At 38.4% G+C, this 26,212-nt stretch overlaps 1 protein-coding gene across 10 annotated transcripts in view; it reads right to left on the bottom strand.

Moving 5' to 3' along the window:
• Positions 1-26,212, bottom strand: part of PKIB (cAMP-dependent protein kinase inhibitor beta) — an 89,068-nt gene that overhangs the window by 59,968 nt on the left and 2,888 nt on the right. For 7 of the 10 annotated variants that reach the window (XM_038526696.1, XM_038526686.1, XM_038526692.1 and 4 more), the window contains exon 2: positions 22,342-22,439. The gene's annotated coding sequence lies outside the window, so the exon portion shown is untranslated. Of the gene's footprint in view, positions 1-5,555; positions 5,755-8,630; positions 8,755-12,640; positions 12,757-22,341; positions 22,440-26,212 lie in introns of those variants that run through there. The other 3 variants (XM_038526690.1, XM_038526691.1, XM_038526694.1) reach the window with 3 other exon arrangements.

Genomic DNA, 26,212 nt, shown 5'->3' with positions numbered 1-26,212 from the left:
TGGTGAAGTCTAGTTTTTTTTTCCTCATGAAAATAAATTGCTTTGATTAAAAATTTTAAATAGAGGTTATAGTTTAATATTATCATAAAAAAAGGGACGCCTGGGTGGCTCAGTAGTTGAATGTCTGCCTTCGGCTCAGGTCGTGATCCCAGGGTCCTGAGATCAAGTCCCGCCTTGGGTTCCCCGCAGGGAAACTGCTTCTCCCTCTGCCTATGTCTCTGCCTCTCTCTCAGATCTCATGAATAAATACATAAAATCTTAAAAATATATTATTATAAAATCTTAGTAACATTAGGCTATGATTCCATTGTATTCAACATTACATTCCCAGTATTTAGACGAGAGCCTGGCAGATGGTAAGTAGGTGCTTAATAAAAATTTGTCAAAGAATGCTAAATAAGTGAACAAATATCATTGTTAACATAAACATCTAACATTACCAAGTGCTTTGAATGTGCCAGGAACTGTGCTAAACTTTATTTTATTGGTTTCATCCTCTAACAGGCCAACTGGAGACAAACTACTATCGCCTCCATTTTACAGATGAGGCTAAGTTCAGAAGGCTAAGTAAATCCCCAAGGTTGCCCTCTGAACAAGTTTACAGACTTAAATCCAGCTCTCCCTGACTGCAGAGCATGACCTTCACCTCTACTCTATAGTAATAATAATAGTACTAATAATGCTAGCAATGATGTAATTAATAATAATAATATTGTTGAGCTGTTCCTCTGTGTGCTATACATGGTTTTAAGCCTTCACACATTAATTCACCTAATCCTTATAACATTCTTATAAGTCAGATACTACAATTCTCAATTTATGGATAAGCTGCCAGAGCCTGTTATTTTGGTTCCCCCTTATTTCCAATCATTAGGCTTGTTTTTATTATGGCTTTTTTTTTTTTTTTTTTGAGTAGTAAGCCAAAGAAGAAAAATATAGTTACAGTCTTTCCATACTTTGTTCCACTATTTCTGGTAGTACTCTGGCTAAGGCATAAACATATAATAAAAATAGCTTCTACTGAGCAACTAAATATGCTAGATAACTAATGTGACTTATTATCACAGTCCTCCTAAGATTCTGAAGGTAGATAAGATAAACCTCACTTCATTGATGAGAAAACAGATTAGGAGAGGTTGCCCAAACCACAAGCTGGTTAGCGCCATGGTCAAGAGTCAACCTCTGGTCTTGAGTCCAATCCAAACACACTAACCAAATATTATTGGTACTTCTCGTCTTCTGGGGATAAAAAGTTTCCTAGAACTTTGGCAAACTAAAATTTACCCATTCCCGAACTTGCTCCCCAAGAGCAGCCTCTTCTCTATGAGCTTCGCCACTGTGATTTCAATCATACATCAGAGCAATAAAGACAGAAGGGTTAGGTTAGTGTGTTTGGACTGGACTCAATACTAACACGTTTCTGTAATTCTTTTCCATAACAGACCCAGAGTAGTTCCTGGACAAGAAATCCACTGGTGGTAACCTGATTGGTTTTCATTCCACCTTCTCATGGAATATAAACTCTTCCATTTGTCCTTAGTAATGTTAGTGCCTTATGCTTACTGCATAAGTAAATGAAAATAATAAATAAATAAAAATATTGCATTTTTCATGTTTTATCACATTCAAAGCTGACCAAATCCATTCATAAAAATATCTCATTAAGGGGCACCTGGGTGGCTCAGTCAGTTAAGAATCTGACCTTTGATTTCAGCTCAGGTCACAATCTCATGTTCGTGAGACTGAGCCCACATTGGGCTCCATGCTCAGTGGAGAGTTTGCTTGAGTTTCCCTCTCCCTCTCTCTCTATCCCTTCTCCCTGGCACTCTCCCTCTCTCTCAATTAAATAAATAAATCTTTTTTTAAAAAACGATTTGTATTTCCTTAGGGTTATCATACGTATCACCACATATCTGATCATTGACCAGCCTCTTATCTTTACTCATGTCCCTTAATTGCCCCAGCAAGGGCTGCAGATTCCTGCATCTGTGAAGCTGGACTGAAGGAACTTTTATTGGTTGTTTGAGTGCCTTGAGATGTGGCTGAAAGTTAGTGTTTAAGTTGCATTACTCCCTAATCTTTCAAACCTTAAAAACACACAGCTGAAAAAGAGCTCAACAAATATCAATATAGTTTGTTGAAAACATTAATGTAAGAAAGATCCAAGAGGCTTTTACTTAACGATGATGAAGAAGGAAGCAGCATACAGATATCCCCCAAACAAGAAATAATCCAAATACTTCTACAGTTGTTCACTCATAAATTCTCCTCACTACCAACTCTACATACTACCCTCAAAACAAAGCTAAATTAGCTCCAAAATATCATCTTAACATCAGTGATTAGTACCAATAAAAATAATTAATATTAACATAGATGGTGATACTAAGTAAGGATGAATAGCTACATTTTGGATGTAAACAATCACCAATATCTAATTGCAAGCCAACTGAATAATTGCTCTGAAGGGAAAACAACAACAACAACACTAACATTTCCAAGCATCTTGGTGATGAGAGTAACCAATCCAAAGCTTTGGTTGTCATTCATGCATTTAACAAATCTGTACTGAACAACTAGAACCTAGAGGCGGGTAATGCAGGAAACAAGAAAGACAATACCCTACTAATTTACAGTTTTGATGAGGGTTATGAAGGGGAAAATGAGAACTCAAGACCATCTAAATCAGGTGGAGAGATCAGAGACAGTGCTGTGAGGCAAATTTGGTAGAGCCGCATGTGGCAAATACCCCAACTGTACCATGAGGCAAACGTGTGGGTCCCAGTGACCTTGTCTTCACTGATAAAATGACGTGTCTTTGCCTACATGCCAGCTTTGCCTCTGCACCTTCAGTACCATGTCTACAATTCAGGGATGTCCTTGCTTCCCTTCTTTTTGACTCCCAAGAGTCTGGAGTCATGGCTTCTCCATCAACCTCCTTGCCCCTTTACACCTCCCAGCGGGGCTTCTCCTGACTGGTTGTAAGTGTAACGCTCTAGCTCTGTGGTCCTGCTGCATTTTGGAGTGAGCGCCAAAGGAATGAGAACCAACCAGGTGATCTGTATGCATGGGGACAAATCTCAGCACCAACAAGTCAGTGTGGATAAAAAGCTTTTCTTAACATTATAGGAGCAATTCCTTGCCACAATAGCTAGGCAAAATTTATTTTTCTCAAATTCAAGCACTACATTTAAAAAAAAACCTAAGTAAGCAAATTTCACCTCTCTATAAACTGATTCCAATTATTTGGGAATATGCTGGAGCTCTTAATGTTCACCTAAAATAAAAATGAGGTTTATGCTATTGTTACTATTTAAAAGAGCATTTAAAATTTGATGATATAATATCTACAACACAATAGTCTTTTATATAACAGATTTACCAGATCTGGTATTTCATGGAGATAAACATCACCCTGGTCAGATTCTCCTGGCACACACAATAGCTCAATAACCAACTATTGTTTTTAGGTATAAACATTTGCAGGTGTTAAATCTGAGATTCCTAGTTAGCAAGAAAAAAAGAAAAAAAAAACCTAAGAATATTATGCATCCGGGAAAACAAACCTCACAATACCATGAAGACAAGTTACTATTAAAGACAGAGAAAGATACTAAAATAAGTACCTCCTTAGATTTTTAAGTTTCAAAGCCCTATAGCTGGACCAAACACAAATAATTGTTTCTTCCTGAGTGTTTGTTAGATAGAATCAAGCCTACAATGACTATTTTCCTAGGAATTTTCTTGTACAGCCTTTTTAAAAAACTAAATTACTTTTCTTAACACTATAAGGATTAAGTCTATTCTCTCTAGCAATTTACACTTTTTTCCATAACATTCATCACAATTTGTAGCTGCATATTCGCCTGCTTCTTTGTCTACCTTCCCTGCTAGACTACTACCCCTCCATGAAGTCAGGTAATTTCCACTTTTGTTCCAAGTCCTTAGGCCCTAAGAGTCCCTCAATATATTTTTATCAAATATATGGTATTTATATATAAGAATTTAAAGTTACTGAGTGAAACGCAGGAAAGAACACATGGAGACCAAAAGTTATTTAAATTTCAGGGCAGCCTGGGTGGCTCAGTGGTTTAGGGCCGCCTTCAGTCCAGGGTGTGATCCTGGGGACCCAGGATCGAGTCCCATGTTGGGCTCCCTGCATGGAGCCTACTTCTCCCTTTGCCTCTCTCTCTCTCTCTCTCTCTATCCCTTTCTCTCCCTCTGTCTCTCATGAATAAATTAAATAAAATTTTAAAAATAAAAATAAATTAATCTCTGACTATATTAGCAGTCTAAACAAAAAGGTAAACTGACATGAGCCATATTTTTCTTCTACATGAGAAAATAAATCTAAAGTATTTAGACATCAAAATTTCTTTTCCCAACACTAAAATTGTGAAAGAGTATAAAATTTTTTAAAAGATAATGTAATATATCTCAACAGGTTATGAGTAAATCAGTACAGAAAAACAGAACACTAATACCTGGGAACAAGGCTTACATCTTGTTTGAGAGTTTGAGAATAGAATACCAAAATGTAGGTTACATTCTTAAAATCCACAATCACACCATAATGCCAGTTGGTATTTATGGTTCTCCTTAGCCTTGGTTAACCACCCTGAACACAGACTTTCAGTAAAAGTCTGCTAATACTAACAACATTCTAGAGGTAAAAGGGTAATGATTATGGGTTTGTATCTAGAATACAAAATGGAGGCACAGTTGAAGGACTGGAGGAAATGTCTGGAATGACAGCTCTCATCTCCACCCTCTGTGTACACACTTCTATGCTCAGAAAGTAGAGGGGAGGGCAGCAAGAACACATTGTTAAGTACCTGCCCTGTACCGTGCACTTTTCACACATATGACTTATTCCAACACGATGTTCTGAATCATCGCCATTTTTCTTCATAAGGAAACCACAGTTTTGAAAATTTGACCTCTAAAGACAGTAAGAATCTGAAACCTGGGGTAACTAGTCTCCAGAGGTGAAATTCCTCACACTATGTCACACTGCCAGGGCGGAACATTGGGATTGGAGATTGGGCAAAGGAGGGAATCTGATTGTCCTCAAGCACTAAAATGATCCGGTCTAAATTAAAACACAGGTAATGTCCTGCCGATCATAAATAGAGGTGGGGAAAGGCACCCGGTGGAAGAGAGGGCTCTGCTGATTACCAGGAAGCAGCCCCTCCACCCCAGGTTTTTTTTTCCTTCAAATAATCCTTTCCAGTTGTACTAAATGAAACACAGGGAGTTTAATATAGAGGGAGAAGTACATGATTTGGAATCAGACTCCTCTTACTCCCATTGCCTCCTACTTCCCTGCCACCTCCCCTGCCACCCCCCAGTTTTAACTGTAAAGCATCAAATAAGCTGCCCTTAAAGGTTTCCTACGAAAATATCACAGTCATAGATTGCACCTGAAATCCTGTCAGAGCAATTTACATCTTGACTTCTGGCCACCAGAGCAAATGCAGGAGTCAGAATGGCCTAACACACATTATTATTCCAAGTAAACGAGTCATAAGAGCTCGGCTAAAGGTAATAGTCACCTGGAAAAACCAATCCAGGGGAACCTGTCACCTTGTTTGTTGATTGATAACCAAATGTTGCCTCAGGAATATGCTCCTTTTCCTCAGAAGAGATACAATTTTAGTCGCATGTTAACTTTCTTTTTTTGAAGTACATCTTAAACATTTTAAACAACATATTGAGAAAGCTCAGCTATCCAGGGACCAGCCTTCTGGAATTTTCAGACTCCAGAATTCTTAGACAAACAAAAGTAAATTCCAAACCTGTTAAAAAGAATCAGCCCCACAACAGGCAGCAATAAATGAACACAATAGAAAAGACTCCTGGACTCAAAGATCATTGCTGACCCACTCTCTTATGGATGTTTTAAAGTGTAGCCATTTAAAGATACTAATAGGCACAGACTGCAAATAAGATGATTTTCTGGAAAGTGAGAAAATCTGTTGAGGAAAAGCCACTACAGCTACCTCTCTGCAAAAAAAAAAAAAAAAAAAAAAAAAAGAAGGAAGAAGAAGACGACGATGACGACGAAGCACTATGTCATGCTACCAAAGAAAATATTGTAGCTGCAATACTTCATTCTATTTTTAAGGAAAAATAAAAGACTAAAAAGGCAACCTTTTCTAGAACTTTTTCAAGAAACCAAATTGTAGAGCCTGTGCTTGGGTAATTAGCCATAATCCTTGTGGACACATCATTTACATTTGTCGATCGATATGTGTGAAGGCTGTGAGTCATCAAGAACAAAATTGAACTCTTTGGACAGTCAGTCTTACGCGTTCACTATGTAGGTCATAGTCCCCACTTATTCAATCAAACACTAATCTAGGGACACCTGGGTGGCTCCGTGGTTGAGCATCTGCCTTTGGTTCAGGGTGTGATCCCGGGGTCCTGGGATCGAGTCCCGTATCGGGCTTTCCTTGAGGAGCCTGCTTGTGTCTCTGCCTCTCTTTCTGTGTCTCTCGTGAATGAATAAATAAAATCTTTAAAAAAAACAGAAACAAGCACTAATCTAGGTGCTGCTGTAAAGAAATTCTACTGATGTAATTAGCATATAATCTATTTAAGCAAAGGACATTATCCTCAATAATCTAGATGGGCCTGACCCAATCAGTTGAAAGAACAGAACAAGTTTCCCTGAGGAAGAAGAAATTCCACCTGTAGACTGAAGCTGCAAGTTTCTAGCTTGCCAACCTGGCGTGTGGATTTTGGACTTGCCTAGCCAGCCTCCATAATCACATAAACTATGATCATATAATATCTCTCTTGGCAGGAACTTACAGGGAAACAAAGGGATGAGTTCGGGGCTTGAAATTCCCAATTCAAGCTCTGCATAAATGACCTGAAAGCTTCTATGTCTCCCCAGAGGGAAACCCTTGTCTCCTGTAGCTGTAGGTGATAAATTACAACACAAATCCCAACCTTGCAGAACATCTGTTAACGCGAGGGCATTGGTTGGCAAAGAATGGGATTTTGAAAATTACAATACAGACATATGAAAAAAAATAAAAATAAAAAATAAATTTAAAAAAATACAGACATATGAGAAATTCCAACGAAGTTGAGGATCTCAAACCCCTAAGTTCCTCTGAGTCATCTTTGCCAGTGGAAGCCACTCTTCCACTCCTATCCAAAGAGGTCCCTGCCTGCTTTCCTTGAAAAAAACTTGTAAGTCTCTCCTAAAGTAGATGCTTTGCAAGACACTGCTGATTCTCCTCAGCACCTACCCCTGCCACCCCTCTTTGCTTCTAAATTAACCAATAGCTAGGCTTCTGTTGTAGCAGAATCTAAATAAAGCACAAAATGTGGCCCATGAGAAAGTATGCTACATACCAAAGAAGAAGCACTATTTTTCTAACTTGTTGGATAATTGTAGCAGGATCATAAAGTCAGATATCAGAATGAATTTATTGATATGGGCTCACTAAGCAGAGATGTTGGATTCAGTCTTTTAGGTCAAGGTTTAGAAAGCGGTCTAACATTTTGGCTGGTGGGTTGAAACATGGACCAAGGGACACCTGGGTGGCTCAGTGGTTGAGCATCTACCTTTGGCTCAGGGTGTGATCCTAGAGTCCCGGGATTGAGCCCCACATCAGGCTCCCCACAGGGAGCCTGCTTCTCCCTCAGCCTATGTCTCCGCCTCTCTTTCTCTCTCTCTGTCTCTCATTAACAAATAAATAAAATCTTAAAAAATAAAAAAGAAACATGGACCAACATTAAATGAAATCAGAAAGCCAATAGTATACTGACTGCCTTTGTATACTATAATGTCCAATGTTAAACTGGCTTATTATGTAATACCTGCTTACCTACCCCAAGAGGGCCCAAAGGACACACCTTTCACTGTGATGTGAGAAATACATTTGGGAGGGGAGACAAAGTAGATACGGTTACCAGAACGGACAGTAGAGCCAAAACAGTAATTAGAATAGCCTGACTTGCAGAGAGAAGCCAGTGGCATTGGGTATGTGATCATGGTGTCCCCGGACAGTGGATGGGCAATCTAATACTTACTTGATCTCTCTAAGCCTACGAGTTCTAGGGACCCCTAGGTGGCTCAGCGGTTGAGTGTCTGTCTTTGGCTCAGGGTGTGATCCTGGGGTTCCGGGATCAAGTCCTACATCAGGCTCTGTGAGGAGCCTGCTTCTCCTTCTGCCTGTGTCTCTGCCTATCTCTCTCTCTGTGTGTCTCTCATAAATAAATAAATTTAAAAAATAAAAGCCTAAGAGTTCTAGGACTAGTAAACAGAAGTCTCTCTTGAATCATCAGAGTCACAACCTCTCAGTCAATTCCTAGCCTTGACCTAGTTTACAGGCCCAGAACCCTTTGAATGAAGGGGAGGCCCACTCCATGTCGTACTGACCAAAATTCATATTGCGGATCTTTCTTCCAGCCCGTGAGTGCCAGTGGTCGGCAGGGATGCTTTTTGGAGATGTGGCAAGCCCTGTAGGTACATCACAATGCAAACCCTGAGGCCGTTGGAACAAAGCCCTACCTTCCTCTACAGATACCTGCTTTCCTGTTCAGAAACAGCTTTTGTCTTACTACGGGGCCTTAGAAGAAAATGAACACCTAATCATGGGCTACCAAATTACCATGAGATCTGAGCTGCGTATTGTAAACTGGCTGCTGTCTGACCCAGCAAGCCATAAAGCTGGGCACGCACAGAAGCACTCCGGTGATCAACTGGAAGAGGCACGTATGAGACCACGGTCAAGCAGGCCCTGGAGGCATAAATAAATCACAGGATGAAGTGACCCAAATGCCCATGGCCCTTACTCTTGCTACATTACCTAATCTCTACCCGTCCATACCTATTGCTTCATGAGGAGTTCGCTAAAGTTAGTTCACTGTGGAAGAGAAAACTTGGGCCTGGCTTCCAGGTGTTTCTGTGCAGTATGCAGGTACCACCTGAAAGTGGACAGCTCTTGCACCACAGCCCCCCTTTCTCAGATATCTTGGAAGCACAATGGTGAAGGGATGAAATCCTCCCAGGGGGGAGCACTTGAACAGTGCTACCAGGTGCCTAATGGCCAGAGGTATAAAACTGTCCTGACTCCTGGGCTGCAGCAAATGCTTTGACTGAATGGTCAGTAATTTAGAAAGAAAAAGATTAGAAAATTGGTGAAAAGGAAATTGGAGGAAGAGGTATAGAGGCACTCAGACCACTCTATGTGGGCAAAAAACGGAAGATGTTTGTGTCCCATGTGAATGCCTACCAAAGGCTGACCTCAGTGGAGGAAGATTTTAATAATCAAACGGATTAGGAGGACCTTTGTGCGGATGCTGTGCCTCTTTCCCCAGCCACTATTGTCGTTGCCCGATGGACTCATCAATAGGTGCCATGGTAACAGAGGTGAGGATTGTACATGGGCTCAGCAACACGAGACGGCACTAGGTCGAGCTGGCTACAGCCACTTCTGGGTGCCCAATCGGACTCAGGACATACACACTGAGTTCCACTAGTGCACCATCCCCAGAATGCTCAGCCAGCTATCTGCTTCCACCGTGGGAGGGGCACTGTTTTCTTCTTATCATAACAGATACTCTGGATATAGAGCCTCCTTTGCGATGGGCAATATTTCTGCCAAAATTGCCATCCATGGGCTTATACAATGTTTCATCTACTGTCCCAATACTCCACACTACATTTCTGCTGATCAAGGAGTTCACAGCAAATGAAGACCAGCAATACCCACTCACTGGTGATGCCATGTTCTCCAGTACTTTGAAGCAGGTGGCATGGAACAACAGTGGGATGGCCTCTGAAGACCATCCCCATGCTAGTGAGGTAGCAGGACCTGGCTGGACTCTGGCAAGATCCTCCAAGAAGCTACATGTGCTCTAAATCAACATTCAATTTATAACACTCTGTCCCCCAGCTAGGATGCACGAGTCCAGGAATCAAGGGGTGGAAATGGGGGTGGCACTCCTCACTGGTACCAATCACTCACAGTTAGCAATCAACTAGCAATCTCATTTGATAAATACATGCGAAGTTTCTGTAGACACTATTCACCTTTATAAAGAAAATCTATTAGAAGGAGCCATGGGCTTTCTTCTACTGAAAACAGTACTTGGAGAAATAATGATTGAAGCTTTTCATAATTTCATAATAGCCAAGTTAACAGAAAATAGCATCAGCATAAGACTTGATTCAAAATGTAAGGAACAGGACACTTTTAGAGAAAACTGATAAAAGCTAAGACACAGACAAAAGACTCAATTTCCAATTTTCTCTTTTAGTCCTTGGAATCAGAGGTCTTGGTTTGAAGCACAACATTCCCACTGTAATATAAATTGGCCTGAGTTCCCCTAAATGATGACAGCCAGGGAAAGGCCAGTTAACACTCCGTGTCATCATAAGGAAATTAATTTCAGCAGCTTCTACACGATTTTTTTTCCTCCATTGCAAGTAAGCTCTGCCAAAACCAACAGCTACTTGCTAATCCTCTCATTTTATCTCTTTTCTCTGATATATGACCTCTCAGAATAAACCCAAGGAGAGGAAAGAATAATAACACCTCTATACCGTATGTTTCACTTAACCTAGGCCCCATGTGAGCAGTTTCAACTGCATGGAATTCAATCTTATCTGAAGGGTACTGCAAGCCTTAAAACAAAAAACAACAACGGCAAAGGTTCATCATGTCAGAGTTGCCTTCTAATCTAATTCGTTAGAAATAAAGCACAGTTTAGTAATTAATATGCTTGAGTATTACAGTTTTCAAAAAGACAGTCACATGAGTCTATTGTAAGGACTCTAAGAAAAGTCAGCATCTGTAAAGACGAGCCTGGCTCCCAGCTTTCCTCCAGGCCACACAACTCCCAGAGTAAGGATGCCACGAGTCCTCTTTACTGTGGGGGCCTCTCCCCTCTCCCCCCCATAATGGAGCCATTGTTGATGGTCCTGCATCTCACACTATTCCCTCCAAAATGGGCCTGCGCACCAGTCTACCCTGTTTTCCCAGGGTCTGAATTTCAGGCCACAGCCCCAGCCCTAACCCTGGGGCCCTACTACTGTGATCAGCCTCCTCTGTTTATCTGCCTGCATATCACCTGCTTCCAGACTCTGTGTCACCGTGGCACACCCACCTGCTGGGACACCATCTGTTGCACCTTGCCGGACTCCGACCCCCTGCCTGTCAGGACAGTCTCCTGTAGTTGTCATCATCCTCCCTAGGTAACGTGCCCAGTAGCTTGACTGGACTTTCTCCCAACAACTGAAATTCCAACTTCAATAGCCTCTAGCCTCTTTCCCTCTGGTACACATGGCTGTCCTGTCTTTAAAAAAAACAAACAAACTAATCCATCCATCTACCAACAAGCTCTTGTTCTAATGTTAGACTGCTCTATGCCCTACAAAATATTTCAATTTAATAGGCTTCAAGCTTCATTAAAAGATATTGCAAATTCTTTAGCAAAGAGCTATGTATGTAGGATAAGCTTAAAAAGATAGAAGCCATGTACCAGTCTGTACTCAAGAAACCTGAGAGACAGTGGAATATTTTCAACTGATACTACAGAGGTAAAAAAAAACTATCATCAAATTCAGTTTTCCAAACAGCTTTCCATCCAATAGCACATTAATAAAGACAGAAATTGAAAAATGAAATAAATGACACTTACCCTTTAGAAGGGAAACAAACAAAATGTCTACACAATGCAAAAAAAAAAAAAGGTTCTAAGCTCGGTTATAGAGGTGTCACAGTGTATACAACTTTGAGATGAATAGATATTTTTCCTAGATTTTAAAACAGTTTTTTAGTTATGCATATGTGATTTAATTTAAAACAAATGACAGGGGCACCTGGCTGGCTCAGTCAGTGAAGTATGTGACTCTGATCTTGGGGTTGTGGGTTCAAGCCACACACTGGGTATAGAGATTACTTAAAATCTTTTAAAAAAATTTTTATTTACCTTTTTTATAAGACTTTATTTTTAATTTCTTTAGAGAGAGAGAGCGTGAGTATGCAGGTGGGGGTAGGGAGAGGAAAAGAGAAAACAGATTCCAGCAGAATCTCTGGTGAGCGTGGAGCCTGATGTGGGGCTTAATCTCACAACCCTGACTTTAACCCTGACATCACGATCTGAGTCGAAATCAAGAGTCAGACACTCAACCAACCAAGACAACCATGTGCCCCAAAAACATTTTTTTAATGACAAAAAAAAATCATCAAAGTTGGACTACCGAGCCACTAATACTCTGTACAGAAACAATGTTTTTAATAGTATAAGTTTAATGAGTTAAAGATGTTGAAACTAAAGCAAGAAACAGAAACTTAAAATGATATAGTCTTCAAATTGGAGATACTCTTATAGAAATCAAACCCAATGAAGTCCAATCACATTAAAGTTTTATTAAATTGTCATATAGCCACCAAGACTTTTTATAAATACCAGTTAATTTAATCTTCTTAATAACTCTAGAGGATAGATGTTATTGTTAGTTCCATTTTATAGATGAGAACCCTGAAACAGAGAGGTTCAGTAACTTGCCCCAGAACAAACAGCTGATACACAGCACAAGCAAGCCTGAAATTTGGCAATCAGTGATTTGATCCCCTGCAGGTGCTCTATCTCTGGATGACGTATTAAGACTTACGCAGCCAGAAGGTGGCAAAGCAAGGTAAAAAAAAAAGAGATTTCACTTCCAAAGTTCAGTGCTCTTTCCACCAAATCGTTCTTGTTATCCAAATGTCCACCTAATGTCAGGGAGACCTGAAATCACATTACGGTGGGCTAGTAAATAAACTGCCACAAGCAAAACAGCCAAACAATATATGAAGTACTGTTAAAATTGCAATTGATGTGATTAAGCTATGATATGCATTTAAATACTAAGAACAGACTTTTCAAACTAACATTTAGTAATTTTTAGTGAAGTGGCTCATTTGGGGGGCCCCCTGGCAATCAGTTCCCAAAACTGAGCCATGTTCCACATAATAGACAAATAACATAGAACCAAAACCAAACTAAACCAAAGAGGAACTTTCATAGGTAGGCAACGTGGATAGGACTGAGGAACATTGTCCTTTCAGCCACCCTGCAGCCGCCATGCCCACATATGTGGAACTGTCTGTCGTACACTGAAGACTTTAATAATGACCAGCAACTAAAATATTCACGACGTCCTCCTGCAATGTGAAGATACGTCATCTGAGACAAGTAACAATAATAAGTCAGGTGCAGCTTTTGAACAATGATTTCATCTTTTCAAAAGTTATATCTTTGACCGTTTAATTGTGTTTTAAAACAATGACAAGCACTTCCCTATCAAGGGATTTTTATTTTTTTATGACTATAGTTACAATTTCTATGCTATTTACAAGGTAGGATAATAGACTGACTAATAAAAAATGTGTTCCCGTGCATCCATAAATTAGAATTTTACAGGCTGAACTTATTTGTAAAATAATCAAATTAACATGATTTTATTAAGAACCTACTTAGATGAAACTTGATACTTAACACATGATAAATTTTCACTTCCAGAATGTCATGTAATTTATATAGAGAACATTAGCAATTACGTTTTCTTTCCGGCAAGTAGTCAAGAATACTGGTTTTATTTATCTTATAACTGTATAAATTATCTTGGAAAAACAACGACAGATTTGAAACAAGTTAAAATTTAAAAACTACTTGCAAGCCTTTAATCCAAGGAGGTGTATTAGAAGTGAAATAAAAAGGAAACAATGAATTACTTGTCCTAACTCCATGTACCATAAATGAACTAGTTCAATACCACCTCACTGTGAAGAGCACCTGAGGTTGAGCCTGTTTGAAGAGAACTACAGACCTGAGTTGGAACTGAAAACCCCTGGCTAATTAGGAGCGAGTTCTCTGTTTCCAGTACAATCTTGGCACACCCAAACTTTGCAGAAACAGACATGCCATGTTCATTAACTTGCCAGCTGTTAACAAGAAAACTATAGGGTAAAGCAAAGCTGACATATAACTGGAAAATGAATGACCTCCGATCACCAGTGAAAGCTGATTTACCTGGCCACATTCTGCTAAATGGTGGATTAAAGCCATACTGTAACCAGCCATTCTGAAGACAGGGTAGCAGAATTTTTTCTGATGAGGTGACCCTAAGAAGCCATTATCTTTTCACTGTCTTTCTTAAACATTAGAAAACATGATGAAAAGAACAATGGACTGGAAAACTTTGTCCATCTTACCCCAAGCAGTTGTTTGAATTTGAGATCTGGGCTGGGTATTTCGAGGACTTCCATTAACCAGCTGTGTGATCCAGGAAGTCATTTCACCTCCCACAGCCTTGTTTTTTGTTGTTCATTGTTGTTGGTTTGGTTTGGTTTTCATTTGTGGGCTAATTTCTCCATTGTGATTTGCCTGGGAAAGTCTTAGTTTATTTACATTTTCCTGACTTCCCATCCGGCGTAGGTTTTGTCATTTTCAAAAGATCTCAGCGTCGACAAGCACATGAAGACAGACGTAAGTTAGAATGACGTTTTCTCCTAACTCGTCCAGCAATAACATCCTGTCATCCAGGAGCCCGATTTAGGAGTAAGGGAAGCCACCAGATTTGAATGGTAAATGTCTCATCAAGGAAAACACCAATTTCACTAGGGAGAACAGGGCTAGAACTATATATATATATATATATATATATATATATAACACGCGTAGGTCTCAAAAACATAGTTTTGTGAAAACCAGTGTGATATTATTTTTGTAAATTTAAAAACACAAACCAGACTAACTATTGAAATGGCTGCATAAATACATGAGTAAAAGTAAAAAATGGATTGGAACAACAGACACTGATGCAGATGCTTCTGAAAGGAGATTTAACTGATTGTAGTTTTTTATTTCCTTAAAAGTAAAGATTCTGCAAATATTTATGAAATGAAATGTGATCATTCTGAGAGACAGGAGTGGATTTTGTTCTTTGATGATTTTATTCTCTGCATTCTTTAAATGCCTTAATATATAAATTGCAGAACACGGGTTACCGAAACAAAAGAAGGTAGAGCTAATCAAAGGCCTAGAAAAGTAAGCGTCTAGAATGGTTTGTTGATTGCAGCTGGTAAAAAGAACTTGCAGTCAACCAGTCTGCTGAGTTGGTGGTACAGGCAATCACTAATCGCTTTATTGGCTCATGTGGGCATAAGCTGACTGTAGTATAATCATCTGAGGTTCTTCTGGATTTCTTTTCTTTTCTTTTTTTTAGATACACGTATTTTTTTAATTGAAGTTCGATTTGCCAACATATAGTATAATATTCAGTGCTCATCTCGTCAGGTGCCCTCCTCTTTTGGATTTCTTAAGTTAATTCAAATTATTCAATGGTTGATGTCAACTACATGACTATAACACAGGAATGTAGTGACAAAGGCCCAGCAACTTTCAAAGTCCTCCAAAGTGCATAAGCAGACTCTCCTTGAACAGTTCACATCACATTGTCCGAGATCCTTTTTGATCTAACAGAGGTTGACAGTATATCCCGGAGCATAATTCAAAAAGAGAGACTGAGCTAAAAAAAAAAGATTCTTTTGAGCATCTGAGAACAGATAAATAATAAGCGAACACTAACAAAATGCAACAACTAACCCAATGTGTTTTGTGATGTTGTGTGTGTTTACTATTTCTCACTGCACATTTTAGGAAGATTTTGTTTTTATAAATCCCAGGATAGGGCAAAAGGGACTTCCTACATTAATGGGCCTCATTTTTACTTTCTGGATTGTTAAGGCAGGCCGAGTGTTGCCCAAGATAAGACTCTAGGTTCCCATTATAACCATACCATTTATCAAGTGCCTATTATAGACTAAACATTTTAAATTAGTTCATTTACACTTACTTTATTCAATTCTTACCATGGTCCTATGAGATAAATACTAATACTATCCCCAAAATTCTGATGTAGGAATTAAGGCCAAGAGATGGGAAATTTGGCCAAGATCTAGGAGTTAAGTGCAAAGCTGACAGGCCAGGTTCCAAAATGGCCTTAAGTGTATTGTCTTCAGGGGAGCCCTTACTATAAGAACAATCTCGATAACAGGTCCTGGAACCTTTGTCCTCAGAGATAAGTTAACTACTAACCTTCCATCGCTAGCCCCTTACCATCCCATATATTAATTCCTACCAGTACCAAACTTCTGGAACCATCTCAATTACCAGAGATAGCTTATTATTATTTCAGGTAGCTTTTCTCTGATTAAATAAAAATGGGTCTTCCTCTGATTTCCTGTCCACTCAACCTAGTTTCCTTCTCAATCATACAGAATAGATGATATTCCTCATATAACCGAAGAAAGTTTAGCATGTCATCTGCAGGACCCCCCGCCCCCCAAACTACCAAATAAACGTCAGCCTCTCTTTTGGGTCTCCTCACCCTTCTGGCAGTTCCCAGACCCTGGGGAATTGCAAAGTGTCATCTACTGGGTATGGTTAATGCTCACGACAGTGCCTGGCCAGGGTAAGTGGGGTAAGTGCTCAGGAAATACTCACTGAACCAAGGAGTGAGAAAATGAGTTTTGCAAACACCATGGACATTAAATGACTATTATTTTGATCACTAACAAGTGAAACGAAACTATCAATGACCACCTCCACTTGATGTATATATTCTCTTTCCTCCCCGTTACAGGGGTGTCTGTTGGTTCTGCTCTTTTGTTGGTTGGTTGTTTTATCTGCTTCGTTGCCCATTTTCTCCTCTAGAATTGACCACTTACAGATAGTTTTCTAACAATCTTCAAAGATAACAGTCTGGCTAGCATGAGAATCAACAAGATTTATCTATCTTTAGGGTTGTGCTTGTCTGGTTTTGTTTCTCTTATTTAACACAAAGTGGCTAAGCTTCTGTTTTGCTTTTATTATGGGAAGAAAACATTCTATAGGCCTTTTTCTGAGGATGGTCAATAATACATACATACTAAGGCTTTTCTCTGAGGATGGTCAATAATATATACATACTAAGTATATGCCTATGAACAAATCAGATACATGCTGAAACATTTTTTTTTTAAGATTCAGACATTTCCAGGCATGTCTCATGAGCTAGCAGGATGAATGGATGATTCTTCCAAGGATATAACTTCATGAGTATCTAAAAGTTTTTTATAGGAAGGACACTGATAACAGCTGTTAGCCAATCCCCAGGACCAAGACCTCCAAGAGAAAAAGCCACCTATTAACAGTCCCAGCCCTTGTGTAAGAGAAGGAGAAGCCTCTTTAGAGTTGGTAACTAAAGAGAGTTGAAGAAACAAACCTGATCCAAGGGCAATGGTCAGGTTAGAAAGGAGAGGAAAGGTGGCTGAGTGCAGAACATTGAGCTATTTGACCCTAGAGTGAAAAGGCCACCAGAGATGAGGAAGAGGCAGCAGCGGGGAAGACTGTGCATGTGAGCAAAGGAACCACTACAGAATGAGGGGCAGGGGGTGGCCTCTGGAGGAACAGCAGTGGCAGGTAGCAACACATTGACCAGACTCTGAGAAGAAGTGGATGTGAACAAAAAAAGACCAGGAAGTTCATGGGCCTGCTGGTTCCTCTTTCTCATGAGATTATTTGGGGCTCAGAGTTTAGCAATTTTTCTAACAGCCTCCAGGAAAGAAAATTACTGTTTTGATAGTATTAGTGCGAATTGTCATAGTCCAAGCTGATATCACCTGGGATATTTAACATGAAGTAAAACTTTTTTATTATTATTATTATTATTATTATTATTATTATTATTATTATTTCATTGTCCATTGATGACAATGAATTTTGCTTTCCCACTTGCTCTAGGGCCCCAACATTGAAGGAGCAAAGCTACTCTAGAGGGAGAGGAAGAAAACAATCTTCCTTGGGCCATATTGTACAATAAAACAGGAGATACTTCTCTCCAAATTTGATCGTTGTGACATCCTCTGCAATTATCAATTATCAACTATACCGTAATCCAAGACAAGAAACTGTAATGATTTCATTTTTATTAGAAATAATAGATTTTAACACATTATATAAATTCAAACATTACTCAATGATGTTCTAAGTAACTTCTATTGAAAGGAAATGCCTCAGCATGTGTTAAGAATCATAAAACTGGGGCAGCCCCGGGTGGCTCAGCGGTTTAGCACCGCCTTCAGCCCAGGATGTGATCCTGGAGACCCAGGACTGAGTCCCACATCGGGCTCCCTGCATGGAGCCTGCTTCTCCCTCTGCCTGTGTCTCTGCTTCTCTCTCTCTCTCTCTCTCTCTCTCTCTGTCTCTCATGAATAAGTAAATAAAATCTTAAAAAAAAAAAAAGAATTCTAAAACTGTCTGGCTGAAATCCCTTACTATTTTGGATGGCATAACTCAAATTTAGTTGACCTTTTTAGGTGGAATAATTCTAATTTTTAGGTCATTATTGGGTCATCTCTAGAATCCAATCTTTATTTTTAGCTAAGACATACTATATATTCACCCTGCAAACATGTCTGTAATATTCTGTGCCTACAGCAATTACAATACCAAATGACTACTATTCCAGGATGGGCTCTGCTTTATTAAGCCTTCAGAGAGTAGTGTATTTGGAATATTAGCTAGAACCTGCTGATTTATTAATTCCAAAAAAAATCAAGAGAAAATAAATTTCAAATTCCACATTGTTAGGCATGCTGGTTGAGTCTTTTTTCTCCTTATATGTACAGAAGTTTTGATGTTCATATTCAAGTCTATTGAGCTTCAATTATGGTTTCCACCTTTGATGTCATATTAGACAAGATTATAAAAATGTTCGACCACCTGTTTTCCTCCAGATGTGTGACACTGTTTTTTCTTCTTTAATCTGATAGATATTTGTATATGGTATGAATAAGATCCAGCTTTACAGTTTTTCCTAATATTAACCAACTACTGGAACTGTGTTCAGGTAATAGTCGGTATTTTCTCCACCAACATGAAATGCTGTCTTTTAATACATCACCTTTATATGCTTAAATCTGTTTGGGGAATTTTCAAGCGTAGTTCCTCTAAGTTTCTATTTTATTTAGTAAAAAGTACTATACCGTCTTAGTAGTTGTAACTTTGTAATCCTTTTTAGTACTTGGAAATGAAATTCTTTCTTCATTAATCTTTCTCAAAAATGTCCTTTCCCATTCTTCCACATGAATTTTAATAATCGTTTTGCTAACATCTCTCTAAAAATCTTTGTCTTTAAATGGAATTACATGAACTTTGTAAATTAATTGGGCAAATCCAACACCATTACCATACATCTTATTTTGTGTTTCTCCATAAAATGTTATTATTGTTTTCATTTAAGTCTTACACATTTCTTATACAGTTTAATCATATATACATATTTCATTGCTATTGTAAATGGGATTTCTTCATCATGTTTTAGCTGTTATAGAAAAGTCAATGGATTTATTCATATTTATCTTCTGTATGGCCACTTAACAAAGTTCCTTATTCTAATAGTTCTTCAGTTAATTTTCTTGGGATTATTAGTAAAAAATATAATTTTTAAAAAAGATTTTACTTATTTATTCATGAGACACACACAGAGAGGGGCAGAAATGAGGCAGAGAGAGAAGCAGGCTCCCTGTGGGGAGCCCGCTGAGGGACTTGATCCCAGGACCCCGGGATCATGACCTGAGCCAAAGACAGAGGCTCAACCACTGAGCCACTCAGGCATCTCAAAAATGTATTTTCAAGTGAAAAAGATGTCACCTCTTTTCTAATAATCATAACCTTTAAGGGGCAGCACACCATATAATTTGAGATTAAAGACACATGAGTTAAACTGCTTTAGTTCTAATCGGCTCTACCACTTAGCTGTGTGACCTTGGTCAAGGTACTTAGCTTCTCTGGGCCTCAGCTTCTTGATTCATAAAATGAGAATGATGATAGTTCATATCCTAGGATTGCTGTGAAGGTTAAATGAATTAATATTTATAAAGTATTTAGAACAGTCTCTAGCACATACAGTAAGAATGCTAGCCATTTTTAAAATGTATTGTACTGGCTAGAATGTATAGAATGATATTAACTGTAAATGAGGATCCTGGGCACCCAGTAAGCCTCAAACATTTGTTTTCTTGAAATTGCTTTTTCACAATTTAATAATATCTCTCTATTCCTAAATTACTATGTTGTATGTATGTGTATTTTCTTACAGTTGCATTTTATCAAATGCTATTTGGAAATAAAAAGGAGGGGTTCTATTCTTCAGCCTATGACTAATAAATTATTTTAATAAATTTCTCAATATTGGATCACTTGTACATTCCTAGAATAAACATCACTGGTTGTATTGTTCTATTTTTTTTATTTCTGTATTCCTATATCCAGTTGATTCAATGAATTTCTATGATTCTCTTTTTTGTCCTTTTATTAGTGTTTTGGGGATTTTCTTTGTTTTGTTTTTTAGTGTTACACTTTTTATTTTTTATATTTTTTTAAGATTTTATTCATTTATTCATGAGACACACACACACACACACACACACACACACAGAGGCAGAGACACAGGCAGAGGGAGAAGCAGGCTCCACACAGGGAGCTCGACGTGGGACTCGATCCGGGTCTCCAGGATCAGGTCCTGGGCTGAAGGCAGCGCTAAGCTGCTGAGCCACCTGGGCTGCCCTGTTACACTTTTTATTAAATGAATCAGAAAAATGTTCATCTCTTTTGTAGAGTTCATTGGGTATGGGATAACGTGTTCCCGAAAAATGTGTACTTTCAGCCACTGATTATAATACCTGATGAAAACAAGATACTTTGCTCATATAAACAGAATATTTTAGCTCCTGCCAAATCTTCCTAGCCAAGCTGGTCAAGAACATAGGCTTAAGCATCAGACAAAATTAGGCTCGAATCCTAACTTCACCACCCACTGGCTAAATGTGTGCACTTGGCAAGGTACATTTTTATCACAGAGAAAAACCATACTTTTCTTACCTTTCTCACGTGGAGTTTTTGTGAGGATTACAGGAGATTATGTTTATAAACCACTATACACTCCACCCACAATAAAGACACAATAAATTATTTTACATTAGTCTCAATTTCCTTAAATATAAAATTAATGTTTACAATTTTATTTGCTATATTTTCTTAGTATGGAGATTTTAGTTATTTATATATATAGAAAGACACATGCTTTTGATAAAATTATTGGTATGAAATTGCTTCTTAATAAAAGGTACATTTCAATTAAGACACGTTACTCTCTGCAGTCATAAATTTAAAAGTGGACGAGAAAAAAAAAGTGGACGAAAAAGTAAAAATGTTCTGATAATACATGAAAATGAACACATGGCCACTGTCTACATGAAACTACTGCGGGTTATTAAAAAACGTTGTACTGGTTTCGAGAAAACCAGGCAATGAGCCTAAACCAATTTTAATGTCTTCCACTCTTTCCTGTTCCCTTGGAGCTTTTTGTTCTCATGGGAATCTGAGAGTGGGAGGTGGATGTTAGAACCTTCACACAAGCTGAAGCTTACTCCACGTTTTCTGATGGGCCATCTGAACTGCAACAGGAGGGTCAGTCTCTCTCTGCCTGGGAAAACGCAGCACCAAGAGACTGAAGTGGCCTCAAACGTAAGTCCTCCCACCATAACAGAATTTTCATGAAATATTAAGATTGCAACACAAATGCAGCCTCACTTTAAAGGACCCACAGTAGGTGAATATAAGAATATACAGATATAGATATACATACATATGAGTATATACAGAGATCTATATATATTCATATTCATCTGCACAAACGGGTGTCATTTATATATATATACGTCATTGTCATATATGTTATTTATAAATATGAAATATGTGATATATATGGATATATAGATATATATCACCAGCACGAAGAAATCTGTTTCTCAAAAAAGGTGTACTTCAGATTTATGTCTACCAATCAGTGTCATCAAGAAATATTTGCTTGTATTTACTATGGCCTCTCAGGAGATTAGAATTGACCCGATTGGTAATACAATGGTTTCTCTTCTGTTTTAAAGGCTATATATACATTTACAACAATATTTTGGTAGGCTAAGAACAACTTAAATAAGCAGAGCTAAGAATGTAAATATCAAACCAAACTCAGTCTCGTACTAATCACTGGTCTCTGACAAACACAGGATGAAAATGTCTATCTCAAGGTCTCAGTAGGCATTATTTGCTATTAATTTGACACTGACAATAGATTCTATCGAGCTTCGATTAAACCGTATTGACTGGTTTTCTAAAATAAAGACCTACTACTGTATCTTTTCTTTGATGTTCTCTGGCTTTATAGTAACAAAGATATTCTTAGGGACCTCCTCAATAGCAGGATCAAGGGATCAAAAGTATACCTACCTCTATCTTTTCTGCCCCCTTTGTGGCCTCAATAGCTTGACGGTTTCCAGCTTCTCCAAATTTCTCTTGATCGAGTGCCTTTCAGTATACCGTGACCTCTGAAGGAAACAAATGGGGGAAAGATGTCCTTATTATTCCTTGTCTCTTTTGGAAAAGAACAAATGGTTCCTTGGGCAATAATACTGTCTAATTTAACAAGAAAATGCCACACAATTTTAAAACAACATGGTTATTTTTTCATTCCTCATCCTGATTTCTCTTTTATACTCTTCTGATTTATAGCAGGAACAGGATAAATTTCCTTGAGTAAGCAGCTCAATACTCCCCTATAAATGAGGAGTGTGTTTCTTCTTATTTTGTTCACTGTTCAAACTCATCAACTGTATTCTGAGCAATCTTTTTTCTGTTTTGCTTCTAAGACTGTGTAACATGAGCAGTCACATGCACTCTTACTAAATAGTAAAAACAACAATATAGCAAGATATATGTTTTTCTTCCCAGCTTTTTAAATTTCCATTGAAAATAGATTCACTAGCTGAGTGACAACCTTTCTCAAATGTGTGATTTTAAAAGCAATAAATCCCTGCAGCAGTTTGTCTTTGAATTCCAATGCCAAGGAGCAAGGACATCGTTTTCCCCATAGTATTTGGAATTCTGGAAGAGAAAACGAACCAAATAGAATTCAGCCCACATGGAATGCCTTGACATCAAGACGTAACTTGAAAATTTGCTGTGAATAGGCATCCGACCCACTTGCTTGGTTTTCCTGTTCATATCCTTTTACGTATTTATATATCAAAAGCCCTGTTTTACAACTAATAATACAGAAAACAACTGGGTTATTTTCATTTCCTCATATACTCCCGATGGAGGTGGCTACAACTGCTCACTGGGTAAACCAGATCTCTTTTGCTCAGGAAGTCTACACATCTGAGCACATGGTACATGCCTACTTGTCCTAGATGAGAGCACCATGCTTCATGTTACAGAGATTATCTGTTCCTTTTTCTACAAAGTGTGGGGCCAGTAATAGCAATATTCCTATGCTTGTATATGCTAACTTTATAAGGGTTATTCAGAGCAGAAAAGAGTCCAGTGCTATCTACTGTTTTCTCCTCTGCCCTCTCCTGCATAATCCACCAAATTCTGACTATTTCAGGCTCATAATGATCCTCAGCTCACTCTTCCAATTCCATTCTCACAGCCCCACACCTTCTTCTATCCCATCAGTTCTTATAGATGTTAAGACATCTCTCACTAGGCTCCCTGGTTTGACACATGCCCCTTCCAGTCCATATTCCACATATCATTCATGTTGGGACACTCGCTGAACTTTGTAATTTGTAAAGAATTATACACAGTGGAAATACTGAACGATTAATCTCAAATAAACTATCTTGTCTCCCAAATGCCGACAGTATTATGCTAGCCATCTTTTAAGGTAGTTTTCAAATAATTTCACTTTTCTTCTCTTTTCTTTGCTTTCCATATTTCCTCATAGCTTACAAATAACCCAGCACAAGAGAGTCCCAGGGGGACTGTAATAAAAAGGCAGAAGTGACCTTAGTTCTAGTTACAGCTCATCCATTTATCACCTGTTGACTCTGACGAGTCATCTCCTTTCTTGTTAGGTAAATGGCAGAGCCATGTTTATCAAATGAGGATGGAAATATTTGTCTTGCTTATCTCTCTACGTTGCTCTGGGAATCAAGGGTGATCACACACAATAAAATACCAAATATGCAATGCTGCTGTTACCTTCCCCGAAGAACTAACTGCAAAGATAAAAACTGTGCTTCTTGTGTGTTAACTCTAGATTCAGATTGGGTTCCTAGAAAAGGTAGCTGTGATCACACTTTTAAGTCTTGCAGCTTCCTTTTGGGACTGTGATGTTCTAAAGAGTTTTGTTTTGGCTCCCGAAGGGGGAAAAATACCAAAGGAATCATATTCTAACATATTTGGATTTCCAAGACATGCTGAATCTGAAGAGGAAAGAAAGGGGAAAGGGCTCAAAACAGTAAAAAAATTTAACTGGCTAAAACTACCATAACTAAAATAACCCAACTGCCATTTGTGGCACAAATGTTAAAATGCATTCTCCTTAAAACCCAGATAATCGGGGATCCCTGGGTGGCGCAGCGGTTTGGCGCCTGCCTTTGGCCCAGGGCGCGATCCTGGAGACCCGGGATCGAATCCCACGTCGGGCTCCCGGTGCATGGAGCCTGCTTCTCCCTCTGCCTGTGTCTCTGCCTCTCTCTCTCTCACTGTGTGCCTATCATAAATAAATAAAAAAAAAAATTAAAAAAAAAAAAACCCAGATAATCACTCCAGACATTACTAGTCACTTTCCAATATGAAATATATGCCTATTCTTTATCATTGTGTTGTAGGTTTTAACAGGAGAATGTGGAATATGTATAACAGAATGAGTCTGTTTTGCTTCTAAAGAGGAAATACAAAATATCAACCCAAACATCACTTCATATATAAACAGCACTGAAGGCTCAGTTCAAGGAAGTTCTTATTTTAGACTAAAAAAAGGGGGGGGGATATATTTAAACTCATGCATCTAAACAAACCAAAGAAAGTATAGAAATTAAGTATATAGAGAGAAGGGCCAAGTGATAGGAATAAGGCCCACGGTTCTATTTTCCTAAAATTTGGTGAGATGAATGTTAATCAGAGTTTACAAAGTTTAAATTTTCCTTTGGATTGCATAGTCATAATCAGATGAAGAAAATAACCCTCCATGAAGTATAATTTTTTAAAATTATTGTCACATATTAAGGAGTATCTGTATGTTCATTTATTCATTCAGAAACTCAAAATCAATACTTACTGAGGGCCTTCCATGCATGAGACTTTGCACCGGATGTGATAAGATGTTCTGGTTTGAACCCCTTGGCCATATTGGGCAAGCAACAAATACCAAAAGAACTACATATACAGGCCATAAAAAAAAAAAAAAACAAAACAAACAAACAAACAAACAAAAACAAAACGCCCTGCTCTTCGGCCTTGAATGCACATCCTCCTTTGCTCTCACTAGCAGGCACAGGGCCATCCTTCAAGGATCTCAACTCAAATGCAGCTTCTTTTTTAAAGTTCTTTGGAATATGAATCATAATTCCTGCCACTAAATCACTTTGTGCAAAGCTCTCTAATGCATGGACCATGGTCAGCTTTACATTACGCACTGCGTGTGACAGTCTTCCCTGGCAGCCTGTGAATATCCTGAATGGCAATGTTTTACTCATCCAACCACAGGACTTAGCACGACATACTGTAAGTACTCAATGAGTGATTACTGAATGGAAAATTCACACATCTTTACTTGCATGGGAACAAGATATATCATAACTTCAAAATAAAGATTTGCAAATGTTTTATGTTCACTCTTGCTCTATGTATTTCTAAAAAGATGAACTTATACCATGAATGTGAAAATATGGAAAACTCATGTACTCATTTATAAAAAGCCTTCACAATAAAATCAGCATTATTCTATTCAAATTCCTTTACTTACTTACTCTTAAGTTTCCCTCTCACTAACTCAACCTATTCTCTATTTTTTCCTACTATATATGCTTGATTTCTCTAACAGTTTTTAAACCAACCTAATAACTAAATCCTTGGCAACTGCTATGCAAAAGCTTGAGTAGCTATCGTACATATGTAAAATTCTAAATACCCTGGTTCATCCCCCCATTCAGGCAGCAATCATTGTTGTCTACCATGCGGTAGACACCACACAAGAGACACAGACCATTTCAGGAGAGGGTTACAGCTAGAGTAGTTGATAAAAAATACACACAAATCACCAAAACCAAAATTGTACCTAAATGTCCTATTTCTAATTTATCAGACATTA

The sequence above is a fragment of the Canis lupus genome, chromosome 1 (genome assembly GCF_011100685.1).
Source record: "Canis lupus familiaris isolate Mischka breed German Shepherd chromosome 1, alternate assembly UU_Cfam_GSD_1.0, whole genome shotgun sequence".
Taxonomy (NCBI): Eukaryota; Metazoa; Chordata; class Mammalia; order Carnivora; family Canidae; genus Canis; species Canis lupus.
The sequence above is the reverse complement of the archived record's forward strand: the minus strand, read 5'-3'. Positions and strand labels throughout refer to the sequence as shown.